The 19,877-nt window shown below is 37.8% G+C and overlaps 2 protein-coding genes across 2 annotated transcripts in view; both read right to left on the bottom strand.

The window, feature by feature from the left end:
- LOC114643436 (E3 ubiquitin-protein ligase TRIM39-like) overlaps positions 1-15,705 on the bottom strand; it is a 303,199-nt gene extending 287,494 nt beyond the window's left edge. Inside the window, exons 1-3 of the mRNA XM_051922337.1 lie at positions 15,599-15,705; positions 14,728-14,847; positions 12,928-12,963 (exon numbers count right to left, since the gene is read on the bottom strand). The gene's annotated coding sequence lies outside the window, so the exon portion shown is untranslated. The remainder of the gene's footprint in view (positions 1-12,927; positions 12,964-14,727; positions 14,848-15,598) is intronic.
- LOC114643144 (butyrophilin subfamily 1 member A1-like) overlaps positions 1-19,877 on the bottom strand; it is a 186,586-nt gene that overhangs the window by 9,227 nt on the left and 157,482 nt on the right. The gene's annotated exons all lie outside the window — the stretch shown is intronic.

Genomic DNA, 19,877 nt, shown 5'->3' with positions numbered 1-19,877 from the left:
TTTGTAAATTTCTGAGGCCTACTCAGATTAATTTGTTTTGATGAGACATAAAGCATTAAGCATGAATAATACTAGGGAAAGTATTGTCATGAATTTTTTACGTGTTCTGCCACTCTATAGTAACTCATCAGTACTCATGATTGAGGCAAAGGATTCAACAAAAAAAATATAATGGCATATAAAATAAACACTGTAGAAACAGTTTTAGAACAAACTGAAAATAAACCACTTGTTAAATCAAGTAATAGTGATGACAGTGTGAATTGGACATCAAACGTGACACAGATAGTGACACTGATGCATACGGCACTCTATGACTGCACTGCCATGATATACCTGGTGGTTCACCATGGCAAGAAATCAAAATGTTTGCGATCAAATAGAAAGACAAGAAAGACATTAGCCCCCTAAGCACTGTTCACAAGGGTGCAACTGTCAATGTATTGTGTCAGGAGAAATGTGGAAGTCACTAAGCCCTGCACTTTGGTAACCTAAAATAACACAAAGGTATGCCATTCATGTGCATCAGACACTGACCTTCTATCCTTTCCTTGGGTTGCAAGGTATTGTGATTCCTAAATTTCAATTCCGGGATCAAAAAAGGCCAAAATGAAAACTTTCCCAAGAAACACATTAGTCAATTATTTTGTTGCAAAATGAAGGTTATTCCATGCAACAGATTACAAAGAAACTGAAGATTTCATACAATGGTGTACATTAATCTCTTGAGAGTAGAATAGTGCACAATGGGTCAAACCAGGAGAGAAAAAAGCCAAAGTCCCAAATGCACAACTGTACAGGAGTTAAAAAAAATCAGAGTTTGCAGTTTGAGAAACAAACATCTTACAGGTCCTCTGTTGGCTACTTCCTTAAATACACGTCAAATATCAGTGTTATCTGCAGGTGTGAAATGAAGGGGAAAGTATAGAATCACACAGAAATCTACTGTCCAATATCTGTTTTGCACATTTTAACATTTTCTTTTTACTGTGTGACAGGCGACCTCGGCCATTACCCGGCCAGAACGCCAGCAGGATGGAAGTACCGGGAGAGGGAGCATCTTCGAGACACTATCTCCCCTGGGACGCTAGAGGGCAGCCCTCCTGGGTGGCTGTGGCACCACCAATTCCCGCAGGGCATGCTGGGACTTGGAGTCTGGCACAGTCCTGTTGGGTTCCATGGGGGCCACCAGGGGGAGCTGAAGAGCCCTACAGTGAACTTCCACCACATCTGGGAATGATTCCAGGTAATACTAATGAGGCACCTGCAGCACTGCCAGGAACTGAATAAAAGGAGCCGCCTCACTCCATTCAGGGAGCCAGAGTCGGGAGGATGGAAGACGAACCTTGGCGGGAGAGGAGTGGAGGCGGCAAAGAAACAGTGAAAGGAAGGAGAAAGAAGGGACTGAGCATGATGGTACTCAGTAGTGGGGAGCGAAGAAAAAGCGCTGCCCCACTTAAATAAAAACGTGTGTTGGACATTATTGGTGTCTCCCTGTCTGTGTTGGGTAGGGTGGCTGGTACGTCCCCCTGATGGTCCACAACTGTTTATGATTTGTGAAGCACTTTGCACTATACAGCTGTATAAATATAGAAATGAATGCTGTTGTTGCACAATACTGGCAAGACATGTGCAAAAAATGTTTCATCAACTGCTCTAAAAATGAAAGACTAAAATCAATTCAAAGACCCTTGTAATGAGCATACAGATGACCCTTTTGCACTGAGCATCTATTCCTGCCTAATTCCCATGCTTAAATGGTTCTGCAACTTTACAATATATACTACTTGGTCTCTTTCAACTAGTATCTGTTGCTAACAATTTCAGTGTAATATCATGGGATTTCCTTGAAACAAAACTGCTCAGTGAATAGCTTTACACTTATCACTGTCAAAGTGGCAATGTCGTTGTTAAGAGCCTGACGTAAGGTACAAGGTGGTACTGATAACACAGAACATATGCAACATATGTAAGATATTCTAAAATAAGATGGAAAGAATTTCTCTGATAAGCAAAAAAGTAAGAGTTTTCAAAACACATATTAAAAAATGTTAACAATCCATTACTGGTAGTTCCTAGTCCTTAACATAAAACTTGTAGTTTGCCCCTAACCGATTTAAAACTCCTGCACTAGTGAAATATTCAGCTGAGGAAGGAGACAGCCTTCACTAAACCTCTAGTGAGGTGTTTATTGTTATATAGGCAAGGAGTGATGAAATAATACATCAAATGATCTCCTGAGTCACATGACTGGCAATGGATCTGCCAACCAGAAACAATACAATCAACACATACAAAAGTGCTGCTGCACACCATACAAATGACAGCGTGAAACTGCACTGTGGTGACGTCATGAAAATCATAATAAAATATATAAATACCTCAGAAAATCAAAATAAATAAATACAGAAAAAGAATCTACACATTCAAAAATTCATGAGAAGCATCACCAAAAAGATTACAAATCTCAGAATAATATATTGTTTGGAAACACAGGCAATTATGGCTTTGATTAAGCTATGTTGAGTTGAATGGACATTTTTTAAAGTGTTTATTGTGTTCTTGTAAACTGGTCATCACAAGCACAAGATAATGTGATATGAGAGTAGCCAGAGTCTACCCTTACCTCTGACGCTACATTTAACAACAGTCTCTGGTTGGTCATGAAATAATACCGGACAGACAGGAGAGGTCATGACGTGACACACATGTACACACCTGATTTCAAGATGTAGCCAGCAGCCTCTGGAGGGAGAAACAAAAAGAGAAACTAATTAACAGAGAGGAAACATCCATCCATCCATTTTCCAACCCGCTGAATCCGAACACAGGGTCACGGGGGTCCGCTGGTGCCAATCCCAGCCAACACAGGGCGCAAGGCAGGGAACCAATCCCAGGCATGGCGCCAACCCACCACAGGAGAGAGGAAAAATTAAACAGATATAAAGCACTTTGATCAGAACTCTTGGAATCTCAATTTTAGTTATGCACTTAAAATGTTTTCTGCATGCCATACATTTTTCATTAAACAGCACTAACATGTGGGTTATTGATGATTTATGCAAATCTAAAACTTGGTGATGAAGTTAGAATTATGATGAGGACATACATTACCAACATGGTGCCAATGAATAACAACATATCAAACAGAAACAATTTATGTTAGTGAAATGTTTTACAGTATTTTTAGTCTAATAAAATATTTTCAGATAAACGTAATATAATTCAGGGTATTGTATTATATTATGATATGCTAAATTTTGAAGAACAAAAATAAAATCATATGGTAAATTTCCTAAAACAACTATCTGCAAGCTTTTTGGAACAGCCCAGCTCATCTTGTCTCTGACTTTACCGCTAGACAGACAAATATCTCAAACTTTAGAACAATAAAATGCGTCCAGTCAAAATGTGTGGGGCTTGACATTTGAATGACAATATAAAACCAAGGTTCCTCAGTTCTGGAAGAATTTACAGTCTAACATCACACACAACAAAACTAACCATTCTAGTAAGAAAAGTAAAATATCCACACTTACAGAAGACAGAAAAGTTCTGATCTCATTTTATTAGCAGTGAAAGAAACATTAAAAACATCAGTAATGTTGAGATGTGAGATGTGTATTACATACTGTAAAAGTGGGACAGGTAACAATAGATGTGCTACCCATGTAAATGTCCACCTGGCCACGGCTGTTATTGGGGTTAGACTGACAGGACAGACAGTGGTATGGGGAGCCTGCAGGGAATCAAAGTGCCACTAGGAGGAGCTCCACTGGGGTGCCTGTAGACCTTTAAGTTCAGGCCATTTAACTCAGAAGTAGTTGTACAGGCGTACCCTAAAGGGTTCCCAGATCCATGCTTAAGAAGCCCCAGCATTCAGCATACGGTGGCCTTGGAGTTGAGAGGAAGTCGTTGCTAAAGGCTCAGCAGGTAAAGAGGCTAGAGGTGAACTAAGCAAGGAGTAAGAAGTAACAATACTTAGGTTCTTGTTATCTTGTTATTTTTAATCCCCATGTGTTTATTGAATATTTGGTTTAGTTGTTCACCTGCTTTATTAATAAAACCCTTTTCTTTTGATACTTTTGTTCTTCTGGACATTATTTGGGTTTGAGGATGATGCACAAGAGGCCCTTCAGTTTATAACAGAAAGCATAAGTTACACATTACTGATGTGAAATGCAACTGTTTATTATAACATTTGGTGATGTAGTTGTGTATTTATGTTTTCTAACTTACAGGTTTGAAGCTGCTGTTCCAAATCACACTGGAGGGTTTTATATTGTGACATTTCCTTTAAAGGATATGTGATTTTTTTAATACTTATTAATTGTCTGCACTTGCTTATTCTGATACAGGGTCATGAGGAGCCCCAGTTAAATTAACAAGACATGGATATATCTGTCCGACTGCCAAAGTGCACATTCTGTAAGAATCAGAAGATTTGCTAGAGCTGCTGATTAATCTCTCACTTACTCAATTCTGATAACAAGCAAATCAACCGCTCTTTTCAAAGATGAGACTAAAGTTATTTAAACAGGTGGTGTTAAAAATTGTAGAAAAAGTAAAGAGTAATGTTCTAAATAATTAAATAAAAAGTGTATAATAAAAAGAGTTTAGTTGTTATGCAGGCACCTCATGACCTTTGGTATAATTTATTATAAATTGTTCTTTCTTACTTATTTCTTTCCGTAGTTCATCATTCTCTGCAAAAAAAAAAAAATGAGTGTGAGAAATGACACAATGACACCCACTTCTGTCCACCATTGTTACTATTAGAAACTGTTAAAAACCCTGAGTGTGTTCACTCTTTTACTGAGCTTATTTCCGTTTTCAGTTTGTCTATTACTGGTGTTGTTACATTTAACTTTTCCTGTCAGGGCAGTCCCACTTAATTCTTGAACAAGCTTTTCTACTTTTTTACTGTTGAAGCATAGTAACTCCCTACTACACAATATAATATGAAAGTAATATCCATCCATTCATCCATTATCCAACCCGCTATATCCTAACTACAGGGTCACGGGGGTCTGCTGGAGCCAATCCCAGCCAACACAGGGCACAAGGCAGGAAACAAACCCCAGGCAGGGCGCCAGCCCACCGCAGATGAAAGTAATAAAATATGTTTAATGAATGCTACTACAATTTTTCTCTTGTGATTCCCTTCAGTTCATATGTAAAGGTTACACTGTTTTTTATTGGATCCGTTAATTAAAATTTATGTCAAGAGCACACTATATTAAAAAGGTTTTTAATCTGTCTCTTCAAATGCTTATCAATCTCACATATAGAAGCTACTTAGCAGAAGGAATCCTCAATACACACAAATACTAAACTACAATATCCTGTACATTCCTCCTTATTGCAGCTGTCATAGTGCCATATAACACCCTCACCAAATGTTCCCCATTGCTTCTAAACTTGTTCTTTCATCTTTTCACTGCTACTGACTTTCTCCAAATGCAGGCTTATCTTTCTTTGCAATGTGACATTTATGCATTTTCTAGGGGAATACATTTGTGATGATAGGATTCACTATGGAAGTACTTAATGAGGCTGCCACTGCCTGCTGTCAATTCCTCTTGTTAGTCCCAGCTCTGTTGCATCTGTAACTTCATACAAGAATAAAATCTGTCAGAGATTCAAATGTCTCCTTAAAAAACAGAAGTTTCAAATTGGTCTTCATGGCATTGTCGAATGTTTGTGGAAGTAGTTTTGGCACTTTATAGATGTGCTTTAGATATTAGGACCCATGGTAAGGAAGTTTGTGCCTAGCAGACCTAAATAAAAGATTTTGTTATTTCTTGAGAGAAAGACACTGCAGTGTCAAGTGGCAAAAACAGCCCAAAGAAGCTTCAGGTGAAAACATCAGGAAACATCTAGAGAATGGCATGATGTAGGAGACCCCAAAATCAAAAATATATTTTTTCTTTGATGATTCACAAAAAAGATATTTTAATTTCATTAACAACAAGGGAATTTAATCTAAACACTAGACAATTCAGTTTCAAAACAAAGTTTGCAACTGATTATGTCTTGAAAGTCAAAAAACTTTAATTGTGGTGTAAGATAAATTCTGAGACACAAAATGCCAAGTTCTGAATAAAATGACCCAAATTCTGGAAGATCTTTTCAAATTACATTCAATGAATGTTGTGAAGAACCAAATCTCCTGACACAAATCATAGACCCCTAAGCACCAGATTCAAATTCCATCTATGTTTTTATTCCAATTAAGCTGTCCCTAAATTGCCTTCAAGTTTTTTAAATAAAATATTTTTTTCCTTTTCTTTTCCAGTAATATGTTTTCTTTGTTTTTCTGTCCCTATATTAGAATTTCTTGTTCTTATATACTCAAGCTTTCCTCTTTAATCAGATATCAAGATAGTGTGTTTATTTTATTACTTTTTCTTTAGTCTTTTTCTTATTCAACCATTAAAGTCAATTACGTACTTTTCACACTAAATTCTACATTGTTCATTTTTCCAGTTATGTTGAGACTCACCTACGTTCCCAAAACCAAACCCCCAACTTTTTATTTTGGTTTCATTTTCTAAATAAAGGCTTTTCTGTGATGTTGGACTAGCATTGTGTTCCTAGCTCAGCAGCCACGCCATTCTCTGTCTGTGTGGGAATTGAGAATTCTCCATCATCTCAAAGACCTGCATGTCTGGCTGCTCAGTAACACTTAAATGGCCTGATGATGGTGTGTGTATGGTGTGTTCTGTGATGGACTGATGTCCTGTTCAGAATCAGTTCCTGTATTGTTCCTAATGCTTCTTGGCTATTCTGCAGCACTTAACAACCCCGAACAGGAATAAGTAGAGTAGGTTCAACAACTGATAGAAGAATGAAACGAAATAGATTCATCAAAAATGTCTTAACAATAACCCTATATCTTTAAAGCACAGTTTATGTTTATTTGTTTGTTCTTTATGCCCATTGAGATGATTATGGAATTCAGATACACACAGTAGCTGACTTTTCTTGTTGGTTCACACAAAGCTACAATATTATGAAGGTTGAGGATCCTAAAACAAAGACAATTGGTGACATACTACATAAACTGGCCACAGGATTGAGCTGAAATACAAGGACATGGAATGGACACTAAAACAAAGTATACAACTCTGGCACTCTGGCCATTACTAATGCAGAATGATGGGCCACTAAAGGACATTACTGTTGAGAAGGTCGGCATTCTGGGAGATGATAGATATTTACCATTACATATCAACTAATCAGCCAGCCTATTGATTAATATATTGATGTACTTTGTAACCCATTGATATTCATGAACTAAGGAAATTTAGCATAATTCAGATTATTTTAGGGGGTAGAAGTACTAGGGTGTTGTACCGTGTTAGCCATTATGAATGTAGTGAGAAGTCAAGCAAAATGATATCTGCTATTGGCTAACTAAAAAGATCACAATATGCAAGCTTTCGAGGCAACTCAGGCCCCTTCTTCAGGCAAGATGTAATTTTTTCAAAGATATTCCTACTGCTCGACAGAGAGAAGTGGCTTTGACAAGACAGCAGCCATCAGCTTCCAATCCCAGCAAGGCAGAAGCCAAGATGCAGACAAAGAAGAGAAAGAGAAAACCCTGTGACTCCTTCTACATTTGGACATGACACCTGACCTTGGGCTTACAATCCATCTATTTAGGAAGTCTATCTGAGAAATATACTTAAATATTTAACTGCTCTTGTTGAATAAGTGCAAAAATGTGCTAGAGTGTATAAGAATGCTAATTCTTGCTTTAATGAAAAACAACAAGACCATAAATTAATACAAGGATAGAAGCTATGACTGTGCCACTATGAACGATGCCTCACTGTGACTGGGATTTTTACTTTTCTTTCATTTTAGTGATTCTGGAATATTGTTATTTATTTATTGAGCTTTGGTAAAAAGCCACTGGGGACAAATGAAGTTTCTATCTATCTATCTATCTATCTATCTATCTATCTATCTATCTATCTATCTATCTATCTATCTATCTATCTATCTATCACTACTCTGCCTCGGGCACTGCAAGTGGTGCACTCATTAAAAATGCACAGTCATTCAAATTGTGACGTCTGAGGGGTCCAGCCATTACATAATTAAAGGTGAGGTCACCTGGGTGTTGGAGGAGCCATTCCTACAACCCCAAATCAGAAAAAGTTGGGACAGTGTGGAAAATGTGAATAAAAAAAGAAAAAAGCAAGTTATAAATTCTCCTCAAACTTTATTTCATTGCAGACAGTATGAACACAAAATAATTCATGTTTTTTTTGTCAACATCATTTGATTTGTAAATAAATATCCATTCTTGCCATTCAGGATTGCAACACATTTCAAAAAAAGTTGGGACAGTACAGCATTTACCACTTTGTACAGTTCCCCTGTCTTTTAACAACACTTAAAAGACGTTTAGGCATTGAAGAAATCAAGTGACTAAGTGTTGCAGGTGTTAGTTTGTCCCATTCTTCCTGCAAACAATGTTTTAGGTGCGCAACAGTATGGGGTCTTCGTTGACGCATTTTACGTTTCAAAATACGCCAAACATTCTCAATAGGAGACAAATCGGGGCTGCAGGCAGGCCAGTCAAGCATCCGCACCCTCTTCTTACGCAGCCATGCCTTTGTTATGCGCACAGTATGTTATTTGGCATTGTCTTGCTGAAATAAGCATGGGCGTCCCTGGAAAAGACATCGTCTTGAAGGCAGCATTTGTTCCTCCAAAACTGAGATATACTTCTCAGCATTGATGGTGCCATCGCAGAAGTGCAAGTTACCTTTGCCGAAGGCACTGACACAACCCCATACCATGACAGACCCTGGCTTTTGGACTTGTATCTGGTAACAGTCTGGATGGTCTTTTCCTCTGGTCCGCAGCACACGGCGTCCATTTCTTCCAAAAAAGATGTGAAAAACCGATTCTTCTGACCACAATACACGTTTCCACTGCACAATGGACCATCCCAGATGCCTCCGAGCCCAGAGAAGTCGACGGCACTTCTGGACAGTATTTATGTAGGGCTTCCTTTTGGCACAGTACAGTTTTTTTAGCTGGCATTTCCTAATGTAACTACATACTGTAGTGCTTGAGAGTGACTTCCTGAAGTAGTCCTGAGCCCACGCAGTTATATCATTTATCGATGAATGACGGTTTTTAATGCAGTGCCGTCTGAGGGCTCGGAGATCACGGCCATTCAGTTTAGGCTTGCACCTTTGGCCTTTGCGCACGGTAATTTCTCCAGATTCCCTGATTCTTTTCACTATGTTATGCACTGTAGAGGGAGAAATGCCCAAATCTCTTCCTATCTGTCTTTGAGAAACGTTTTTCTTCATCATTTCAAAGATTTTTGCCCGCAATTGGTGGCAAACTGGCGATCCTCTGCTCATCTTTGCTCCTAAAGGAGTAGGCCTTTCCTGATGCTGCTTTTGTATTGAATCATGATTGCAATCACCTGTAAACATCACCAGTTTCAAATCACATCATTAGTTAGTTATTATACCTCATTACTACCCCTTAATTGCCCCCATCCCAACTTTTTTTGGAATGTATTGCAAGCCTGAATGGCAAGAATGGATATTTATTTACAAATCAAATGATGTTGACAAAACAAAACATGAATTATTTTGTGTTCATACTGTCTGCAATGAAATAAAATTTGAGGAGAATTTATAACTTGCTTTTTTCTTTTTTTAATCACATTTTCCACACTGTCCCAACTTTTTCTGATTTGGGGTTGTAAATAAAGTGCTATCCCCGGTAAGTGGGGTGGCAGCTCTTTCGGTAAACAAACAGAAAGAAAACTGCTGCTGTAACTCATAATTAAAAGAACAAATTTCAAGCCACTATAAGCTTTGTTTTATATGATTTGGCTAAAAACCTGTGTCCTTTCATTTAAAAAGTAAATCTCTCGTTTTTTTCTGAATTAAACTGAACCTGAGAAATATTTTGTTACATTTAATAGAATATAAACAATGTTTTGATTTAAGAATGAGCATTTTTTTAAATAATTAACAAACGAAAATGCCGTAGACATAAATATTGGTAACCTTATTTGTAATATTTTGTAGCACCGCCTTTGGGGATAATAACTACCATCAAGTGCTTTCTTCCGCTCTTAATGAGATTTCAAGAATATTTGACTGGTCGTTTGGCTCACATTTCTTCAGTTCTCCCAGGTTAACTGGATGCCTTCTCCCAACTGCATTTAGCTCTCTCCATCAATGTTCAATTGGAATTAGAAAGTTCTCATAACAGGTCACTTCAGAATGGTCCAATGTTTTCATTTCCTGTATTACTGGGTGCTTTCTGAGGTATGTTTTGGGTTGTTATCCATTTGGAGCACCCATGTCCTGCATCTGAGACACAGCTATCTGACACTGCACTATATGTATCACCCCAAAATGCCCTGGTAGTCTTCTGATTTTATTGTGCCCTTCACAGATTCAAACAGGCATTAAATCAACCTTAAAACACTACTGAGCCTCTTTCATGTCTCACAGTAGGGATGGTGTTTTCTTTCAAAGCTTCTTTATTTTCAAAGTGAACACAAAATTGGTGTGATTTACCAGAAAGCTTTTTTATGTTTTGTCTGTTCAAAGGACATTCTCTGGACATAAGAAGTTTGACAAATGAGAGGAGACCATTCAGTCCATCAAGCTAGTTTGTTTAGCTAATAACTAATCTGTCCCAATAGCTCATCCAGATTCTTGTTAAAGATTCTCAAGGTTTCTTCTCCAACTACATGTCTTGGTAGTTTGTTCCAAATTCCCACAACTCTTTCAGTAAAAAAATGCTTCCTGTCTTCTGTCCAAAATATAAGTAGTGGGAAAGCTCAGGATATCAGATATCATCGACCATTAGGAGCCTCCTTTATGATATCAAGGGGTATCTTTAATGCTGATTGGTGAATGACACTTAAAACTAATTTGGCTTGGGGTTAAGAATGAGTGGCCACAATCTTAACAGGGATGTGCTGAAGGAGAAACTACTTTTATTTCAATGATTTCTCTCATCCTGTCAAACTACCTCATCTATTTCAAATGGCTGCTATTTCCTGTCAGTTGATATTTTAAAGCCCAACATCTCCAGTCAAAATTCTTCCTTCACTGGAAATTGTACTTCTTTTGTTCAGTCAACTGAAAAGTAAAATTTACAGCAACATTTAGAAAGAGAACTGGGCAATGCCAGCTAACACTTCTATAATTTATTTAAAAAATATGCATACTCGTTATGAATTTAATGGCTTTCCTTTTATGCTAACTAAAAACACCATAAAAATAATTTTTCCATTCAACAATTTGGGAAAGCCTATACAGTATGTAAGGGTTAAAATAAAAAAAAATGAAAACTAGTAAAGTATCCATCCATCCATCCATCCATTTTCCAACACGCTGAATCCAAACAGGGTCACGGGGGTCTGCTGGAGCCAATCCCAGCCAACACAGGGCACAAGGCAGGGAACCAATCCCAGGCAGGGTGCCAACCCACCGCAGGACACACACAAACACACCCACACACCAAGCACACACTAGGGCCAATTTAGAATCGCCAATCCACCTAACCTGCATGTCTTCGGATTGTGGGAGGAAACCGGAGCGCCCGGAGGAAACCCACGCAGACACGGGGAGAACATGCAAACTCCACGCAGGGAGGACCCGGGAAGCAAACCCAGGTCCCCAGGTCTCCTAACTGCGAGGCAGCAGCGCTACCCACTGCGCCACCGTGCCGCCCACTAGTAAAGTATATTTTTTTTAATTATTGATTTCTGTAAATTTTGGTACAAATACCCTCTGCAGCTTTTTGTTGCATTTTAAAAACAAATGGGCTAAATATTAGCTATTTTATCAAATAACTTGCCCTAAAAATTAAAATAGATGGCAGGGTTCCTTAAGAATTCAGTTTTGAAAAAAATAAACAGTTCTGATGGGAAATTTCAGTATTAAAATATTTCTGACAACTCTGCTGATGAGGACAACTCACTTCCATGCTTGGTAAGTGAAACCGAAATATCTGAAAGCTTAGTCAAACATGAATTAATTTCTGATTAAATTATCTGTTATAATGGAGACCTGCAGAAACGACAGAAGGCCAAATGCTGCTCTGCAAGTTGCCTCAGAACTGTCACATACAGGGGTCCCCACAATATGGCGCTTTGCTACAGGATGTTTCAAATGAAGGATGCTTTCATTTATGATAATACTATGTAATTTTCTTTCCTGAAAATATAAAATGGACAGTTGAAATTATGGAAATCTCTTGTTGTAGAACACATATAATGTAGAGTGTCTCTTCATAAATATTAATGCAAAAAATATATATTTCAAGATTGAATGTTAATAATAAAAAAGAAAAGATATGAATAGGAATGTACAAAATTGTAAACCTGACAAAGATGATTTGAATGAATCACACAAGCCACCCTGTAAGTGTTTGAAGCTTTATGAGCAGCTTCCTATGTTGAGGTGGCACTGTGCTATTTAGCTACTAATGAAGCTCCATTGCAGAAGGAATCAAGAAAATCCTGATTATCCAGCTTATCATATCTTCTTTTATGAAATGCAGCAAATTTAAGGGTAATTAATTTTGTTAGCATATAATTTGAAATGTGGCTTGGGGTTAGAATGAGTGGCCACGATCTTAACAGGGATGTGATAAAGAAGAACTTGCTTTTATTTCAATGATTTTTCTCATCCTTTTTATCTCTTCACCTTTCATTTTCTGAGTAGGGCAATGCCGGAAAGCAGAGCTAGATTTTACTAATATTTTATTTAGGTTTTATGCATTGAGCATGTATTAATATAAAGTAACATTCATTATATTTTTTGACAATATCAGATGTGAACATTGATCTGACTTTTATACACAGACAGTGTCCCACAGACTCACATCAGGGGCAGCCTGGGTGTTTTTACCTGAACTTACCTGATTCAAGATGTTGCTTCAGAGATTCTATTTTTACTGTAAAAAAAGGAATGACAAAATTTAAAAGCTAAGTCCAAAAATAATGAAGATATATTATGATATACTGTAAATAGCATTAGCATACTAATCACACTTTATTCTTTACTTTATTATTGTTATTAATTGACAACAAACAAGATACTATATATGAATTTCGATGCTATTGCCAGAGCTCTGAGGAAGAATAAATCAAGTGAATATTCCAGTAGTGATGATGGAAGATGCAAAAATTCCTAATGCAGTTTAGCAGGTTAAGTGACTGAATGTGTCAAATCCAGTTAGATTAGACTGCAGTTAGATTTTGCTGCTTACTTCGCAATGCCTGCTGGTATCTAATTTCTACTTTACCCATCGACTCTGAGACAGTCTTTGAGCTCAGCTTCCATGAACAGCGGGTGATTTACAAAGAGACAGTCTTGTGGCAGAGAACTTGGGAACTTTGTGCCTCCTCCAAGAACTGCATATGTGTTTTCACTACAATGGGTGACTAGACAGATATGAAACACGTAGATATTGAGTGAATTATCAGGTGTTGAATTTATGACTGGCACACTTTACCTTAAACTTCAAGGGAGTAGGAAACACCTATGAACAAGTATGTGTCCAATGCCAGTTCTCCAAAGAAATAAAAAAAAATCATACCACCATGTCTACCTAACAAAGATCACTTTGCTAAACTGAGATCAGTGTAATGATTGGAAGTGATGAAGGATTTCAGTGACCAAGCAGCTCTGGAAGTGATGGAGGAGTTTAGGGTGAGTTTGAAATGAGATTCCATGATGTAATGGAATACAAAAATATTTCAGTGTTATTCATAATCCCTTTCATATGATTCAATCTTTTGGAACTTGGCCTGTGAGGAAGACTTCCCTAACTTTAAACTGCATGTGGAACATGGGATGTCCTATTTTTTAACACATACAAAAAATCCACATTTTACACAATAAACATGATAATGATAAAGATAGAAATGGACTAACCAGCAAAAACTGTAAAAGCACACAACATACAGCATCATGACAGTCAAGCTGATGCATCCACACTTCTACTCATATGGCCAGTTAGGTCTACTTCAGTTGTAACTGGCATTGGCAGATAGTTGAGCATATGAAATTGTGCTGAAGTAAACATATTTAGACCAAATGTGCCATGTGAGAGAACAATAGCTGGCATATCTGTTAAATGTCATTTATGTTAATTTGTACAGCACAGCACTCCATTTTGTTGTCTCCTACTAATGCAGCTCCATGAAATAGAAAGTATAAGGAGACAATGACCACTGCTATACTGACAAAAAGAAAATAGGAAAATATGGAACTACAAGAGGAAAAAACCTATTCAGGGACTAAATAATAAATTATAGAACACTTATTATAAAACAGACAAGTAATTGAACTTCACTCAATTATGTTGACATCATGTGTAAGCTGCTTTGGATAAATGTGAACTGCTAAAATACTAAAATATTAATATTCTGTGTTAAACTCTAAAAAAATATATATGCAGAACAGACAAAAGTAAATAAACCTTCAAATGCAGGAGCACCTTGATTCTTGGTTACAAGATGAGACATAATGAGATTTTAAAAGTTTGACTGGACACCAATGAGACATACACTAGGAGGTGGTTTTCTTATAAAACTGTGGGTTATTTTTTTATTCAGCTTTAATCCAATGGTTGTTTTTCAAAAATGCTGGAGGTGATTAAAAGTAAGACTCTAGCAGAATTAAACCCCATTACCAATGAGCGGATGACACATACCTTTAGACTTCTTGAACAAAAACACTGCAGCAGGTAAAGACAGCAGTATGAACAGTCCAAAAAAAATTAAAATTATTGAGAATGTCTTCCATCCAGGTGAGACGAGATTAAAAAATTCATCTGCAGAGAGAAGGGAAAGGAAAAGCTTTGAATGATTTTACCAGCAACAGTTTCAAAAGAGAAACTTTATATTCTTGAAGATTTACATTTTCATTGACAAAATAATTATAATTCCAGATCACATATAAAACTAAGCATTATTATTCACTAATATCACTGTAAGGACAGATCAACATCCATGACAGCTCCTGACTTTACAATGCCTGGCCTTCGTTTGGATATCTAGTATCTAGTGCTTCCAGTAAAGCTTCTTCATAATGCAGTCATTTTTTTTGTATACTTTAAAAAAATAAACATAGACTAGTTACCTGTAGATATTTCATAACCATTTTTCTGGCTATTGCTGATACACTGTGCATCACTATTATGGTGTTAAAAAGCTTATTGCCGCATTTATACTAATAAGAACAATATTGAAAGTATATTTTTGGTAAAAACGTGATTGAACTTTGCAACTTACTGTGCTGAAATTTATATTCCAAACATGCAACTTCTTCTCCAAATGTAGATATTGTGACATAGAAATGTCTTCTCTTTATTCTGATGTATGTAACATGTATATTGAGATAAGTGTGAAGACTTTGTGGCCACTTAAATCAAAGCAGCAGTTTACACATGGGAGCCCACATTAGGTGGGCAACAGAATCTCACACACCTCATTACACAAAGTAAAAGCAGACGACACACTCAGCACTTCCATGACATTGTGATATTTAAGAAGGAGGATCAGTGACAGCAGACATTTACTAACCGTCAATTTCAATCTGTGCTTGAATGTTTGACTTTGTTTCACTGTGGTGAATTACACAGATGACTCCATGTCTGTCCCTCTCAGTCACCCAAAGTGTGCTGCTCACTCCAACAAGAAAGAATTTGTCCCAATTCTCTGTAGTGTCAGCACGTGTTGTTAAGTCCTGGCCCATTAGTGATGCCCATCGCAAAACTGGCTTCGGAAACCAGCCCTGTGATTCACATTTCAATTTAATTTCATTTCCTCCAGGGCTGCCCAGAAAAAGATGAGGCACATCTCCAAAACCTAGAAAAGAGGAAAAAAGATGGTGGGATTACCTCTAAACTATTATGAAATGAAGTCACAAAAACACACCAAGACACCAAGCACTACTGATACAATGTAATTTTTTATGCCTTTGTATAGTAAACATTACTTAAGCATTTAAGCAGAGAGCTTTACAGCAATTTATATATATATATATATATATATATACTGTATATATATATATATATATATATATATAGTGGTGGGGCGGCACGGTGGCGCAGTGGGTAGCGCTGCTGCCTTGCAGTTGGGAGATCTGGGGACCTGGGTTCGATTCCCAGGTCCTCCCTGCGTGGAGTTTGCATGTTCTCCCTGTGTCTGCGTGGGTTTCCTCCGGGTGCTCCGGTTTCCTCCCACATTCCAAAGACATGCAGGTTAGGTGGATTGGCGATTCTAAATTGGCCCTAGTGTGTGGTGGGTGTGTTTGTGTGTGTCCTGCGGTGGGTTGGCACCCTGCCCAGGATTGTTTCCTGCCTTGTGCCCTGTGTTGGCTGGGATTGGCTTCAGCAGACCCCCGTGACCCTGTGTTCGGATTCAGCGGGTTGGACAATGGATGAATGGATGGATATATAGTGGTGGATGGCCGGCGATCCTACCCAGCTGGGACGTCTAGATGAACTGGGAGAGGGCTAATACCTCCCCTGGGCCACTTGAGGGCAGCCACCCTGTTCTGCATGGGGAAGTACTGCTGGAAGATCGTCACATAGCTCCTGGAGGGCATCCGGGTTGTTATAAAAGAGGCCGCCTCCCTCCAGAAGACGAGCCGGAGTTGGAAGGAAGAAGACGAAGCTTGGGAGAAAAGGAGTAAAGGTAGCAGAAGTATGGAGAGACTAAAGGAAAGAAGGGAAAGAGTTGGCTAATTAGGACATTGTGAGGTGCCACGTAAGATTGAAAGCATAATAACCATTTGTGCTTTGGACATTTGGTGTCATGTCTGCTGTGTATGGGGGGCTGACTTACCACAATATATATTTATATAAATACTGTTGACAAGATAACATCACACTGTTTCTGCAGATTTGTCAGCTACACATTCACAAACCTTTCATTCCACCACATCCCAAAGGTCTTCTATTGGATTCAAATCCAGTGACAAGGGAACGCCACTGAAGAACACTAAACTCATTGCCATGTTCATGAACAACAGTTTGAGATGACCGTTGCTCTGTGACATGGTGTATTATCATGCTGAAAGTAGTCATTAGGAAATGGATAAATTGTGGCCAAGAAGGGATGCTCATGGTCAGCAACAAAACGTAAATAGGCTGTGTCATTCAAGCAATGATTTATTGGAATTAATGAGCCCAAAGTGTACCAAGAAGACCATTACACCACCACCTCCAGCCTGCACTGTTGTCACAAGGCTGGTTGGGTACATGAATTCATGCTGTTGGTTCCCACCATTTATGTGCCAAAGCAGAAATCAAAATTCATCAGACCAGGCAACATTTTTCAGTCTTCAACTGTCTAGTTTTGGTGAGCCTGTGCCCACTTCAGACTCAACTTTCTGTTCTTGGCTAACATAAATGTGCTCTTCTGCTCGTGTAGCCCATCTGTCTCAAGGCTAAATGTTTTGTACACTCAGAAAGCTTTTCTGCTCCCCACAGTTGTACAGAGTGTTTATCGGAGTTACTGTAGCCTTTCTGTTAGCTCACACCAGTCTGGCCACTATCCTCTGACCTCTCTTATCAATAAGCCATTACTTACAGAACTGCCATTCACTGGATGTTTTTTGTACCACTCTGAGTAAACTCCGTAGACTTTTGAACAAGAAAACAAGTTACAGAAATCCTCAAACCAGACTGTCCGGTGCAAACAATCACGCCACACAGTCAAAATCACTGCATCACATTTTCCCCCCATTCTGGTGTTTGATGTCATCATTAACTGAAGCTCCTAACCAGCATCTGCAGGATTTCATGTATTGTAATACTGCTATGTGATTGGCTGATTATATAAAAGAATGAATAAGCAAGTGTGTGACAGGTGTACATATTTTTATGAAATTACTGCATACATAAATGAAGAAAACTGTCAAGAATTTCCATTCCTTTTCTGATTTTGTTTCTTCTACAACTTTAAAAGGTGAAACAGCCTATCATTGCAGTATCAGGCACGGGACAAGCATTATTTCTAGATAGGATTCCTGTTTATCTCAGAACACACACACTCTCATACTTGGTTGCTTTTGAGTCTCCAGTTAGATAAACTTTCACATCTTTGGGTTGAGAGGAAAACTCCACATGGTCACAGGGTGAACATGCAAACTCCACTCAGACAGTGACTAGAGAATCAGGCCTGGATACTTGGAACCAGAGTCAACAACACATTGAATTAAAATAAAACATTCCTTTAAAAACAATGCTGTATCTTCAGAAATGCCCTAATTACACAAAATAATTTAATCAACAACTACAACTTTTTCATTGGTAGCTGGTAGGCTGAAATCACAAATGGTTCCCTGATTTAAAAGTAAAAAGACACTAATTACATAGCATGACTACATCATTTTAAGACCCAACATTCCTCTTGAAGCTAGGTCAGATAGAATTTAATTTAAAAGCAATATAAGACTTAATCTGTTTCCCAAAAAACATTATTTCTGCTCACCTACAATATCTAATGTAAACATTCCATCTCTGAAATAAGTCGATGTCAGGACATTGCAGGTGTATGAGCCCAGATCAGAGACTCGCACATCTTGTAACCTCAGAGATACGTTGCCATTTTGTAGCTCATCCGTGAACAGTCCAACCCTGCCTTTCCAATGCTGATCATCGATCTTCTCCGCTCCACTTGAATGGCCGTATATAAGCTCTGAGTTTCTTGGCCAAGTGATCTCCATGTCCACTGCGCTTAAAGCTGGAGAGATGCAGCATGGGAGGATGACAGATTTCCCAGGAACGCCAACAACAGGATTATTAGGGACAATAACTTCAAATGTTTCTAAAGAAGAAATTGAAAATTTTAGAAGTGCAAGAAGAAAAAAAAAGATAGAAATGTATAACTTCTGGAAGTGGTAACTCTTAACATCCCATAAGCTGAAATCATCTTTATGCCCAGTTATCCTGTTCATCATGTAAAGCACTTTGAGCTACATTATTTGTATGGAAATGTGCTATATAAATAAATGTTGTTGTTGTTGTTCTCTTCATCTGCTTCCTTTAAAGCCCAAAATGCCAAGTTGTTCTTAGAAAACTGTCATCTTAACCCTGTGGCACAGGACAGCTATTTTTCTCTGGAGGCTTTTGAGACTGTTTAATTCCAAATCTCTGCCTAATTTATTTAAAGTTCCAGTTTCCCAATTCCTGTCTCAGGCTTGACTGCCATTTCTTAAATGTTGTATGAATAGAGTATTTTACAAGTGATGCCATCCAACCCACAAACATAACCTGGTGTAGTGTCTACAACTGACCCTCTGCCCAAGAAGTGAACATAAATGCCAAATGCTCAAAAAACTGAGATCATGACCATCTTCAACCTTTAAATGTATTGTGTTTTTCTCTTGAGCTGAAAGTAACAAATTGCATTATTTATTTACACATTTTTAAATGAAGCACTTACAGTATTCTATATACAGTCCCATAATAATTCAGAAGATATGATATTATGATTGTTTATTTATTTGGTATTGTCCCTATTGGAAGAAATAAAAAATACATGATATTTGGCCTCTCATTACCATTAATCTTTCTTCTTGCTTTTACTTGTATGCTTTGAGACAGACAAAAATTAAATGGAACACCTGAACATTGTAATTGCATAAAGAATGTTAATAATTCTGTTATAACATATGACATTTGGTCAAACACGTTTGCAGTTTCTATTTACTTTTCAGTTGTTATACAGTACTGCTAAACATAAACATTTGTGGAATTTACAAGAAAACATTATGGTAATTCATGGTCGGTACACATAGCTTTTTAAGACAGATAGAACAATTGCTGATTGATTCAATCCTTGCTGTGTCCTT

This window comes from Erpetoichthys calabaricus, chromosome 2 (genome assembly GCF_900747795.2).
Source record: "Erpetoichthys calabaricus chromosome 2, fErpCal1.3, whole genome shotgun sequence".
NCBI classification, from domain to species: Eukaryota; Metazoa; Chordata; class Cladistia; order Polypteriformes; family Polypteridae; genus Erpetoichthys; species Erpetoichthys calabaricus.
This window is presented reverse-complemented; position numbering and strand designations above follow the sequence as displayed.